This window comes from Oryzias latipes, chromosome 9 (assembly GCF_053564925.1).
Source record: "Oryzias latipes strain Hd-rR chromosome 9, Olatipes_Hd-rR_3.1".
Lineage (NCBI taxonomy): Eukaryota > Metazoa > Chordata > Actinopteri > Beloniformes > Adrianichthyidae > Oryzias > Oryzias latipes.
Genome location: NC_136245.1, coordinates 8,163,675 through 8,177,239, shown reverse-complemented (window position 1 = coordinate 8,177,239; position 13,565 = coordinate 8,163,675). Strand labels below are relative to the sequence as shown.

General features: G+C 60.4%; 1 protein-coding gene across 2 annotated transcripts in view; it reads right to left on the bottom strand.

Moving 5' to 3' along the window:
• Positions 1-13,565, bottom strand: part of si:dkey-91m11.5 (PH_BCR_vertebrate and RhoGAP_Bcr domain-containing protein) — a 223,228-nt gene that overhangs the window by 141,917 nt on the left and 67,746 nt on the right. The window lies entirely within an intron of this gene.

Genomic DNA, 13,565 nt, shown 5'->3' with positions numbered 1-13,565 from the left:
TTTTTCCGAGTATCTGTCGCCCTCAAGCGGCCTGTGGTCGCAGCAGCTTGTCATGGACACTCGCGCCCAAGGGCAGGATTCTCCGGTTATGGCGAACACAGAGGCCCTGAAGGCTTCGAGGGCGGTGTAGTCGGCGTCCGTTATGTACTCCTGGAGCGCGTCCAGCACCATCCGAGCCAGGTCTTTGTTTTGCGGGTGAGGAAACCTCTCCTTGCTGAACATCCCCAACCAGGCCTTCACGTGCGGGGGCTTCACTCTTTCGAAGACGCAGGCCAGACCGTCCACCACGGCCTCCACCACATACACGCCTGGCATCCTCTTGTCGCTGTTGGTGTAGTGCTCAGGGTGATGCTGGTTGTTTTCATAGTGGTGCCTGAAGCCGATGTTGGCCATCGGAGCGGTCATGGTGGCGTGGTCCTTGTAGGAGTCGTCTGTCTTGCTCCCCGTCGGGCTGCCGCTCAGTCTGCATCTGCGCTTGAAGCTTTCCTCCAGGAGAGCCCTTGTCATGTTCACGGCCATGATGCCGGAGTACGCCACGTCTTCCACCTCGCTGGTCTTGGAGCAGTCGTGGCAGGCGATGTTTCTCACATAGTGTCGGTCGGCCAAGAGGTCCAGGGTGAGACCCCGCAGTTCGGACTCGTCGGCTCCGTCGCCCAGCCTCTTTGCCGCCCCGCTCCTGGTCGCCTGCTCGAGAGCCCTGGCGACCACAGCTCCGATCATGGTCACGACCATGTTGTGAGTGAGGAAGGCGACGTGGTGTTCTCTCACCGGAAGGTAGTTCGCCAAGGCATTTTCGAACTCCCTGTTCCAGGATTCTTCCGCACGAAGCACCTTCTGCTCCCTCAAAAGGGCTGCGTTGGCCATCACGTGCACCAGTTTGCATACCCCTTCCTGATCTTGAGCGGGCATAGTTTCGCAGATGCTCCGCCTGGCAGCTCTCGGGAGAATTCCTTCGAGCAAGCTGTGAGCTGCCCTACTTGAGGGGCTGGTCTTGTGCGAGTACCGGTTGCGTTTGGGTATCAGGGGCTCGGGTCTTTCCTCGTCATCGTTCTTGCTCGACCTCGAAGAGCGGGGTTTGGGTGTGGAGGGTTTTGAGCTGGCCATGGTTTAGCTTCTTCCCTGGAGTTCAGCGGCTGCAATGAAGGCGGCGGTGATGTCAAATGCGGTGGTGGCAGTAGCAGGGATAAGTGTCAGTGGTTTCAATTCGTGTGGCGAAGACCCAGGGAGGACACTGTCAACAGAGCGAGGGACCTTAAGAGCAGGGATTGCTGAAGATCGAAGTTACGGTGCAGTTTGAAACCAAGAAAGTGTACTGCTCGCTTTGATGGCCCGCGATCGCCCAGCGGAAACAGCCGTAGGAGCTCTCGTATCCTCTCGTAAATGGCATGATGAGCAGATTTGAGCCGAGCAGAAAGTGACTGGCGCCGACGCTGGCCTTGTGGTCGTAGTTCGTGGTAATCCCGTTCTCGATGCGAAAGAGCCCGTGCTTGGTCCCTTGTACATCCACGAACCAGGCGAAGCCCTTGAACTGTCCTGGATTCGGTTGTGGACAAGTCAGTGCCACCTCACACCCTTTCACATACTTCTTGTCACTGATGCCTTTAGCCTTGTCCGCTTCTTTCGCCTCGCTGCATGGGTAGAACGTGACCAGGGCACTGTAGGCTAACACCGTCAGAAACAGCATCTTTCCGAAAGACCAGGAGCTTCTGGGCGCGTGTGTCTCTCGTAAAGCTGACCGCGTTGGTCGAGAGGACGAGTGTGCCGCGGATCTTCTGGACGACGGTCTTATGGCGTCTGGGCTCGAGCCTTCAAGCGCCGGCCTCCCACTGCCGACAGCCTCCTCTTCGGGGTGTTCCGGGATGGGGGGAAGCATCCCATCAGCACTTCATCTTCACGATCACCAATACCAGCACGGGGCAGGTCACGGTCGACAAAAAGAGAGCCACCGAGGCTGCAGCGGTTCCGCGGACAGCCGCCTTCTCGCACTGCCGCTGCCTTAGTGAACGCTCGTCCGCCTTGGACTCCAGTCTCTTGGCGTAACCCTTGAAGGTGGCGTTCAGCGTCTCGACGGCTCGAGTCACGGACACCCCTCGGTTGAGGAGATCGAGGGCTGCGTTGGCTCGGGCTCGCATCTCGAGGACAGTCGCTCTTTCGTCCTCACCTCTCGCGAGGTGTGCTCCTGAGAGGGTCTGGGGTTCGCCTGCCACCAGTATCTCTCTCGACCTACCCCTCCAGCTCTCTGCCTCGACCCCCTTCGTCAGGGTGTACGAGTTGAAATGGCTGTCGTAGCAGAGTGGCCCGAAACACGCAGACCCGCACACCAATGGACAATCTTGGCTTATGTCGCTGCCACGCTTCACTTGGCACGCGGATAGCGTGTCTCCGTCGACCCGTAGCGAGTCGCACAGGCCTCTCCGGTCGCATCTGGGTTCCCTGTAGCTGGAGCGCGAGTCGTTCACCATGCCCCTGTCCAGCCAGCACGTCCGATTTCCCGAGGACGAGTCCACAAAGGCCATGTACCAGCGGGACAGCAGCACGGGTTCCCACTTTTTTCTCTCGACGTCCAGCGCCAGCCCACCGTGGGTCGAACGAGAGAGGATCGGACGAGCGGCTGTGGGAACGTCCGTGTGAAACTCTGAGGGCGATCCGGGCGCGCAGCCCGTCATGTCGGCCCTCATCAGGCCCTGCGCGCAAACCGCCAGTCTCTCTCGAGCCCCGACCAACGCAAAGGTGACGGCGTTCAGCTGCGCCGAGAGCAGCAGGGCTCCGCTCCTCCACGCGTTCATCCTCGCAGCGAAGGCGCTACCGCTCAGCTGAGAATCGTCGTCGTTCTCGTAGTCTCCCTCGCGCTTTTTCTGAAATTTTTCCTCTGTGGCCTTGGCGGCCGCCCGGGCCTCTTCTATCAAAGACCTGTGGTAGCCCATCACGTCCACCGTCGCCGACGGCTGACTTCCCGAGTCGAGGTCCGAGCCCAGGTGCGCGTCGGCCAGAGCCTCGAGGTCCTTGAAGGCCGCCTGCAGCTCCCTCGCTGTCCGATACTGGCTGCGGACGGATGTGGACAAGGCGACGTCCGCGTCCCGCCAGCTACCAGAGCCGCAGAGGACGTCGCAGCCCAGCCGCTCGCCGTCGTCGGGCAGGCCTTGGCAAGAGACTTTGGCGCACTCCGGATAGTCCGAGGGAACGAAGAAAGTCAGATTTGAATTGAGGTAGAACTGGTACGAGAGGAACGTCTGACTGTCTCCCGGTCGCAGTATCTTCCACCTCCCGGGTCTGAGTATGACCCTTGGATCTCGAGGCGCAGAGGGCCCGCTTTCCTCCGAGCGAGTCGCCTCGGGACCCGGAGTCACGCGAAACAGAGTCAGGGCGACCGTAGAGAGAAGGCACGCAGCCCTTGTCGGTCGTTTCATTTCAGTTTCCTGTACCTGGGAGTCCGAGACCGAGAGCAGACTGCGCAAAGGGCCCCCATCGCGGCGGCATTGATTAATACGGAGACAGCCACCGCAGTCAAGCACAACGCGTAGGAGCGCTCCATTGCCAGGGCTCGACGCTCGGACACGACGCTTTCCAGTGCGTCGTTCTTTCGAGCCCGCCTCTCGAGCAGCGAAGCTTCGGAGCCCAGGCTCGCCAGACTTTGGTTGGCTTGTCGAAGGCAGTCCAGGAGCTGGGAGAGAGGGGAGCTCGCCTCGCCGCAGTGGCGCAGCGCGAGCGACTCGTAGGCCAGCAGGGCGAGAGCTCGGGCTTCCTGGGCGTAGTCCCTCGACGCGGAGCGGACCCGCTCTCCGGGCCTCGTGAAAAACCCTGGGAAGCTCTGCGGGCCGTCCCCGGGCCCCTCTGAGCCGAAGGAGAAGGGCCGCAAATTGCAAGGAACTGCGGCACGCACGGCTCCGTGGTCCGCTCGTAACAGGATCCTGAGCAGGATGTCGTCTCCGTAGTCGACCGCGATCCGCGCCGCCACGGGGTACCCCGTCGCTCCCTCTGGCCAGTCTCCTTCCGCAGAGTCGGCCAGTTCCAGGCACGAACCGCTTTGCTCGCCAAAGCACTCGAGTAGCAGACTCAGCTGGTCGCGTGCCCTCCAGGGCCAGGAGACGGCTGGTCGTGTCCTTTCCGAAGCCCCATCGCCCGACAGCCACTCTTCCTCTCGCCTCGTGAGAACCGGTGGAGGTAACCACCGCTTAGAGTCCATCAGTTTTCGGAGACGGGCCTTGGTCACTGGCTTTGTTGCCGAGGGCACGGACAGTTCCAATTTCACTCTCGTTCGAGCCTCGCGTACTCGTCGGGAGCAGCATTCAAGCTCGCCGTGGTCGCCCTGCGGTCTTCGATGGCAAAGCGGGCTCTCCATGCTCCGCGCTCTCGAGACCTGCGTCCGGAGTCTGGCGTGCCCCTGCCGTTTGGCCTCGTGAACGTAGATCCTGTCCGCCTCGACGAACGCCACGAGTTTCCCTCCCGAGGTCAGTTTCACAACCTGCGCCCCGACAGGCACGGACTCTGCGATCTCTGCCTGCTCTCGCAGCAGCTGGGCGCCGCCACCCTTCAGAGGATCACCGATGTTCATGCGAGAGGATAGGCCCAGTCTCAAGCCGGGAACACCCGGGATCGTCACGAAGCCTTTGGCCAGCGGAGCGTTCTCTGCAGCTCGCTGAAAAAATATCCCGCTCTGTAGCTTGTATAGGCCGTCGACCTCGACGTGGGACGAGCCCCCGTCGTCGAACGAGGAGCTCCTCGTGTACCTGTAGTGCAGGGTGCCGGAGCGTCGGGTGGCGGAGTCGATCGCTGTGCTGAGCTCTGCAAACAGCGAACTTCCCTCCGGACGCCCGAACGTGTGGTCCAGGTATCCCAGGGAGTACCGGCTCACCCCCCACCTCGCCATGTCCGAGACGATGTCCCGCAGCTCACCCGCCGAATACATACGATCGGTTGAGCTCTTTTTTCCCATGTGTCTGTTGCGCATCCTCATTGCTGAGCATTTTTCGTCCGGCTCGTAGCGGGCCGTCGGCAGCGTCACAGCGATCCCCGCTCGGTTGTTTGACCTGCGGCTGAGCTCCAGGAAAACGGACGGCCCCGTCAGGCCAAGCGGCGCTTCGCCAGCGATCGACTCGACCGAGTTGTGCTTCTCCGGGGGCCAGCGCCCGGGTTCAGTCCACTTGCAGGGGCCCTCCAGTTTTTCCATCCAGGAATCCAGGTCCAGCAAGGCGCCATGCTGAGCCGCCACCTCCCCGGCTTCCCGCAAGGCCGCTTCGGCCTCCTCGGCCCGACTCGTTTCGAGCCACAGGGCCGGCTTCCCGGGGGTCCGGGATCCTTTCTCTGCGACCTCCGCGGGCCTCAGACCCGTGGGGCACAACGCGTACACGGTGCCTCGCTCTTGACACATGGTGCAGTTCCGCCCGTGGGGCGCCGTGCGCCCACACTCGAGCAGAGGCCGTCTCCCGTGCCTTCGGTGCAGCATCCTCCCGTCCTCCCCGTACAGCGTCCCGATCTCAGAGCACTCGGAGTAAGTTTTGGTGCAAGCGTAGCGCGTCGCGTTATCGTTCTTCGCCGACATGAGGCGCGCGATGGTCTTCCCGGACATTGAGGGCATGACGTCCACGCGTGACCCGTACATGTCGCGCACGACTCCGAAGTAGGCCCCGAACCCGGGTTCACGCGGGTCCGCGTCCAACACGGCGAACTTCAGGTCTGGGCAGCCGCCCAATAACCAATCCAGCACGGCGGCTGTCTCCTCGACTCTCAGGTCTCTGCTCCTGGGCTCGGGTCGAACGAGCCTCACTCCTATCGCGCCTCCCCATCCTTGACGACTCATCTCGCGCAGGGTCTCGTTGGCCCCGGCAGGCACTCTCGGGCCGGTCTCGACCTGCTTCTGTCTCCTTGCGCTCGTTTGTCGTGCGGGGAGACGGAGGTAGGGACCGCCTTGTCGTCCCGCGTCGTTGTGCAGCAGCACGGGTACCTCGAGCAGCATCACGTCACAGCTCTTGACGTCCAGAGGCGCGTTCGGCGAGTCGCGCCTGGGGGCTGGGGCGCCGTCAAACACGGCGCTTGTGGCCTGGCAGAGGCGCTCGGTCTTGCGCGTTGTCGTCCCCCACAGCGTCCTACCCTGTGCTGCGCCGATGGCGAACTGCCGGCCGGACACCTCGAGCGTCCAGTCGTTGCCTCCGAGTCCGTGGTAAGCGTGCCTGAGGCCGATCAGGGCGCACTCGGGCGAGCAGGGGCCCGCGGGGGAGCTGTACCGCAGGAGGTCCTTCGTGCAGTTGCAGCCGGGGCTCTGCTGCTGCTGCGGGTTCGCGACGGTACGCCACTCCAAGAGGGCCACCGCTAAGAGCAGCCGCACTTGCCAACTGGGAAACATGGCCCCCTGTTGTTTTTTTTTTTTTTTTTTTTTAGTTTTCAATGGTTCGCTTTACATGGCCCCCTGTTGTTTTTATTTTATTTTTTTTTAGTTTTCAATTGTTCGCTTTCCGTCGCCGAGGTCGGAGTTCCTCTCGACTAACGGGGGATAAGTTAATTCACCTAACGAGCTCGCAGGCTCGCGGAGCCATGGCGCTGGACCAGGGATTTCCGTCGTCGCGACGCTGTGTGTCGAAACCCAAGACGCTCCTGAGTTTGTTCGACGGGACCGGCAGCATATGCAGGCCTTTCGTTGCCGCCGGGTGGACGGTGCGTAGGCTCGACATGGACGGGAGACACGGGGCTGATATAGTGACGGACGTAAGGCAGTGGGACCCGAGCAGGGACTGGCGGGGGCCCGCGCCCGACGTCGTTTTCGCTGGGCCTCCGTGCGAAAACTACAGCTTGGCCCGGACCAGAGCCTGCACGCCCAGGGACCTGAGACTTGCTGACTCGCTGGTGACCAAGACGCTGGAAATCATAGAACACTTTCATGGACAAAACCCTCGCATGCTGTACTTTGTCGAGAACCCGGATTCCAGCATGCTATGGAGGCGGTGGGTTTCTCACCGGCTGTACGAGGACCCCGGCAAGCACTTTCTCAGCTCCTTTGTCGAGTACATGGACGCGAAAAGGGGCGCCAAGAGCTACAAGTACCTGACTTGGGTCAAGCGCAAAAGCTTCACCTCGGGCTGCAGAGACAGTCGCATCGTCAGGCTGGACTACTGCATGTACGGCACCAAGTACCGAAAGAGGACGAGGCTGATGACCAACAGCCCCTTCGAGGCCTCGCTGTGCAAAAAGAACTGCTCGGGTTTCAGAGAGCGCAAGCACGCGGAAGCGGCTCAGCGGGGACCCTACGACAGGGGCGCTAAGGGCGAGGGGCACTCCCTGGACGAGCTTCACGCCTATCCCGCCCGACTGGCGGACGCGATATTCACACACGTCAGCCGGGCCGAGTGGCGCGTACGACAGGGACTGAGCCCGTCGACTGCCGAGCCCGTCTTGAGACCGGTGAAGCGCCAGAAGAATGTGTGATGTGAATGAGTGGATGAGATATGCTGACATGGTGTATCTTGGGGGCCCATACTGACCGTGCGATCGTGGGTCATTTCAAAAGCTCCAACTAAAAACCAACAGGCTCTGTGTCTCCTGTCTTGAGATGTCTGGGCGATTGTACACATACACTCTTTTGCTTGCTGCTTCAGTTTCTGCTGAGCGTTCCAAATAAAGCTCTGACTAGAAAACAGCACCCTCTGTGATTCTTGTCTAACCTCGTCTGTTTTTATTTTTTTTTATTTTTTGTTCACAGGGTCAATGCATTTGCATCCAAAGTGCAAACCTAGGCGAAATAAAATGTTGACACTCGAAAAACAAGCAAAAAAAAAAAAAAGCAACACATATAAGACTCAAATGGGGTTTGGTGCAAACTTTATTATTTCACACATATGTATTGATCCATTTGTAAGACACTGATTTTCAAAGCAGAGAAACAGAACAGAAAAGAAAAAAAAAAAACGGAAAAAAAAGCAGCGGATGTCAAACAACCCCAGTTTCCCCCAGTAAGTCTCTTAAGAGCATCAGTTACAAGCAGGTCTGACCCGTCTTCCTTCCTCAAGCCACAAAACATTTGGCTTTGGTGTGTGAGTCAAAGACCAGGGCACAAAGCTTGGTCCTGGAATGTACCCTTCCGTGAATGGGGCACGGGTAGGTCTCAGACTTTTCGTCGGCTTGCACGTACACCAGCCCCGATCCGGTCGTCCTCAGCGTCACCGGCACGCCCCACTGATCTGACAGTCTCCGAGCCTCGCTTTCTGCCACCGCTCGATCCGGGGCCCCTGGTCGCTCCATTTCGGGACCAGGCCAGATTCTCTCCGCCCCGACTGCGCACTCGAAGCGTGCGCCGAGCGACGTCACGTCGGGAGCGATGGGGTTAGAGGAGAGGCCCACGGAGAGAGCGCAGGGGTCCTCGAAGCGAGGATCCTCTAAGTCTTCTCGAGCGTTGAAGGTGTCCACGTACTCGAAAGCGAAGCCGTCCTTGCTGCAGTTTGGAAGTCTCACGCACTTTCTGCAAGAATACGGAGCTTTGTCGATCGCCGAGCGCCTGCGCGAGCCGGCGTTCGGGTCCTCGGTCCTCAGCCATCCCGACCCGGACACCCTCCGCTCACCGACCGCCCTTCTGAGATCGCACAGCCCGCACTGAGACTGGTCGTCCGGGTATGAGAGCACAGAGTAGCGCAGGGACCTTCTCTCCATCTCTCTCAGCAGCCGCCCGTAAACTTCGATCCCATCGAAGCTGCACAGTTCGACGGGCAGGTACCACAGGATCCTCATGCTGAGCTTAGCCTTGGCCGTGGACACCCTCTGGTACGCTGCGAACTTGCCCAGCGATCGGCACAGTTCCCCCGAAAGCTCGGGGTTTCCCTCGACCTCCGCGCGCTTCACTCCGGCCAGCCCGAGCACAGATTCAGCGGCGACGAGGACGAGGCTCGAGACTACGTTCTGACACAGGCGAGCCTTGGTGGCTCGGTCGGTCCTGTTCGAAAACTTCTCGCTGCATCCCCGGCAGCACTTGAGGTCCAGGTCCAAGTTCAGCCTGCTGACGGGTCTGCCCGGCAGGAAGACCTCGTTGTAACAAGGAGGCGGTCGGTCGCAAGGCGACGAGGAGGATGATCTTGCGATCAGGGTGCTTAGGTGGCCTCTGGAGGTTACGGTGTACCTGCGCGAAACCTTCCCCGTGTCGCGATCAACCGGGTCCTCCATGAGGAGCACAGGGTTTATCGATCCCCAGTGACAGCGCGCGGGCAAGGGACCCAGGGGTCCCGAGGCTCGTTTCAGGCAGTAGTCGACCAGGTCGTTGAAGCGTAGCTCCGCGCCCGTGAACACAGTGAACGCGTAAGGAAAGCCCTTCGGGCCGTCCGTCAGCGTTCCGGACAGATTGTTGAAGGCGGCATAGATCTCCCCGACCCCGTGAGCGATTCCCGGATCGACTGCGGCCACGTCTTCGTCCTCGCCGCTCGCGAGGTCCTCGCCATCATTGCCGCCGACCTCCTCTTCGCGGGAGCTCCCGTTTCCTCCGCTAATAGGGGTCTCCCCCTCAGCCTCTGCGCTCCCGGGCTCTTCGACGTCGAGTTTGTCACCTTCTGTCTCGTCGACAGAGCCGTCCCGAGCCTCGCCCTTTCGGTGGTCCTCCGCAGGGTCCTCGTCTTCTTCGTAGTACCTCCATCGAGAAAACGAAAAGCGGTCCGAACCCACCAGTGGTACACCGTGCAGAGTGACGTGCTCCTCCGCACTACGGTCGAGCAGCCCCCCTGGCGCCACCATGTCCTCCACCTCGGGCGGCCCGGACCGGACCTCGGACGTGTAGTGCAGGCTCAAAGCTCGACGGAACAGGGGGTAATGGTGCGTCACGTCGTACTGCCTGCGGAGCATCTCCTTCACGGAGCGCGCAAACAAGACCTGAAGCCGGGCTCCGAGCCTTGAGTCCTCGCCCTTCTCGTCCTCGGGCTTCTGCGCGTAGCAATTCAGGAAGAGAGAACAGTCCACTCCTTTGGACAGGCACAGTCTCGTGAGCTCGTCCTGGCGCGCCGCGCACTGAAGGACGCCGCGTGCGTCTGTGTGAAAGCGCACATCTCGATCGAGGGCGCAGGCTCTGCCAGAGCACCCGAGCAGGACGAGGTCTACGAGTGCTTGCACGACAATGCTCGCGCAGCTCTCAAAGTTTCGATCCAATATCCTCGCCGAGCATTTGTCTCCGGGGCGCAGGTTCACAGCTTCGGACGACGCGTTCCACACGTTCCACTCATTCTCCTCAGATCCTCTTGTCAGGTAGCAGACGGGTTTGTACACGCGGTCAGGCGAGGGCCTCTGAGTTCCTCCCAGAGGACCAGAGCGCTGCTGCTGCTGCTGCTCTGCCGTGTTCACCCTTCTTTTCGCACGCTTCATCGTGTGACTGACGTTCTGCAAGAGGGTGCGATGTTGCTGATATTCTTTTCCTACTTTTTTTTTTCCTTCTCTTTCGGTAACAATCCACAAAGTGAAATTCGTCTCAGATTCTCGGGCCCGACGGGGACGAGGCGCAGGGTGAGGCTCGCTCGCGCCTAGAGAACTCGCCTCCGAAGCTCGGTGACCCGTCACAGAACCGAATTTAGGAGGGTGTCTTGTAGAGCGCCCGCCAGCACTCTTATTTTGTGATAACAGCGAGGCCCGTGCTCCCCTGGGCAGCGGCCGCACATGTAGCACCACAGTTTCTCGGACAACGTTACGTATAACCCGTGGGTGAGATGAACTTTCAGAGAAATGTCCGTCCCGGCCGGCACCCACACAGCCTGAGGGTGAGCGATTAGGCCTCTAGTGAACCTGGCTTGGCCCAACTCAATGGCGATGCGCTCAGGTGTGTAGTTTGAAGTCAGGACGGGGCAAGCGCCTCCCGAGACGAAAGCGTGCTGGTTCAGATAGGTCTCGCCTGGCGCCGCAACGACCACGTCCATGCCGCAGGAGAAACATCGACTGTGCCCCGTGGGCTCGGCGGGAGCACGGCCTTGGGCGGCCTGCGAAATACCCGTTTCATCGTTCTCTCTGGGCATTCCCAGCCGTACCATTTCTTGCGCAAAATACGAATTGTCGTCCGGGTGGACGTCTCGGCCTCCATTTGTGCTGTTCAACCACTCGAGCCTGCGCGACATGGAGACGTCAAAGTACAGGTCTAGGCCGATCGGCACGTACACGCCGTCCCTGCGGACGATGTTGCTGTAGACCGTAGGTTCGTCTCCCTGTCGTCGCTCCATCCCCTGGACTAGTTTGACACCTGATGCGAGCCTGGCTGCAAAATGTTTGTGAAACAGAATCCTGGAGCCTTATAAAGAGTCACTTACCTGGCACAGATGTCTGAAGTTGGTGTTACGAAATAAAATGAAAGGAGAGAGAGAGAAAGAAAAAAGCAAAGACAGCAAGAAGAAGGAGCGAGGTGACAGAGAATGAGATAGATAGGGACGGACGAGGAGGACTAGTAAAAGAGTGCCCACTCACGTCGTTGCTGCTGGACAGAAAGTGAGCGAAGGACGAGCCCTTGTACCCGGGATCGAATCTGTACACCCGGTTCTCGGGGCTTCCGTGAACGCTCACGGTCCTCTCGGTCTGAAGGAAGGATGGGAGTCTCTGGAGTTCCTCCATGGCGGCTTCCACCCCTAGCCTCAGTGTGGTGCACATGTGTTTGTTCTGAGCCTGCACCATGACGTTGATGTCCAAGTGCAAGAGCACCGCCGCCAGTATCAGCCTCATCGCCAGGCTCTTGCCGCACTGCCTCGGGGCGAGGCACAGGGTGTACGGGTTGGCGTATCGAGCAAACTCCTTTTCCACTTCGTGCAGGTGGCTGCGCGCCGGGTCCTGGTAATCGTAGCTCTCGGAACCCAGAGGCGCGAGGTTCAGCGTGCTCAGCAGGGCGTGCTTGTGCCTGAAGAGCTCGTCTCCGAACTGTGCCTCGGTGACGCCCAGCACGACTCCTCTCAAGAGCTCCATCTGAAAGGGCTCCATGCGCATGCCGTTCGTTTGGAAATATTCAAACACCCGTTCTACCATGCGCCGAAATCGATACATGAGGCGATCGGAGGCGTCCCCTTCTAGATTTCCAGAGGCCCGTATCTCGCGCACCCTCGCCTTCGCGCCTTCCAAACCCAGCTCGCGAATCAAGACGGCTTGCGCCACTCGGTCTGTCATCAGCCGATTGTATTCCGAGACCCTCTCCCGTTCGGAGCGCCTGCTCTCCTCCTCGACCTGATCCTTGTAGAGCCTGAGCCGTACGCAGTCCACAGCCACAGCCAAAGGCACCGGCGGCCTGGAGCCAGGCACGGGATCGCGCACGATTTCTCTTCGCAACCAAAGGATGTCATCAGGGTCTGGTGACAAAGCTCTCCACGGAGCTCTCGACAGGCCAGGGCGCGCGAGGCGCAATGGCCTAGGTCCACGCGTGAGCTCGCTGCTCGAGGAGAGGGCAGCGGGTGAGGCGCTGTGTCCGGCGGAGCTCATCGCGCACAGTGCCTGGGCTCGCCGAACCCGCGACGCAGAAAGACGTCCCTGCAAGGCCGCCGTGAGCGAGTTCGTGCTGCCGCTCAAAATCCACTTCAGGTACTGCTGGCTCTTCTCCGGGATTCCCGTCAGCGATGCGGCGCGACCGAGAGACGCGTGCCTGCCGGGAGTTTTAACAGATCTCGAAAGAGTTCGCTTCAACCGCGTAATGATGTCGGGAGACGGCGATCCCGAATTCTGCTGCGAGGGAAGGCTCTCGGACGTCTTCGGGATGAAATCTTTCTGGCTCACCACCGACGGAAGGTTGGTCGTCGTCGACTCGCCTTTCGAAGACGCCAAGTTGTCTCTGCTGAGGCACCGCAATCTCACGGACGCCCTGGCTCTCTGGGAAGTGCAGCCCGAGCTGTGCTCCCGGCTCACCGAGGACTCGAGCGCTGCGCACTCAGCCTTGATCGGGCTTTGCGGGGACGCGTGCCGCCTGAGCCGAGGCCGCTTCTACAACCTGTACGCCAGGTACCCTTTGCCCGTGGAGAAGCAAAGAGGCGGCCTCGCTTCCGCACCTCCCCAGAATCGTAAGGCCCCCGTCGAGGAATGCGACGTCTCCGCTCGAGAGATACGTTCTGGTCAGGAGTTGCTCTCGATCCTCGCACCTCTCTACGCCACGTATTTCGCCCTGGTGGAGGGGGACCCGGCTTTGGATGAGCTCTGGCGCAGAGTGGATCTCCTCGGGGCGAGGTGGCTGGTTCGAGAAGAGTTTTCGGAGCTGAGCCTCTCCGTCAGGCTGCGCGACAGTCGGTTCGCGAGATTGGCGTTCGCCTGCGCTTTCTTTCTCTCCGACTGTTGAGCATGGCAGGTCTTTTGGGCGCAGAAACCGCCGCTCATTAACCCTGGACGCTGACCCGCGAAGGCCGCGGTGATCAGCTCTCGCTCCACCGAAGACATGGACCCTCCCAAGTTCGAAGACAAGGAAGAAACGATTAGGTCCATGCTCAGCACCCGCTTTGGCAGCTACCGCGTGGTCTTCAAGCAAGCTGCGTGCGACGTGTGGGTGCGAGGCAGAGATTGCACGGTCCAGTACCAGGTGCGCAAGCGCCCGGACGGGGCCGGGTGGTACGCCTACTCGAAATCCGAGTCCAGAATATTGGGGGAGTCGGCGGAAGACG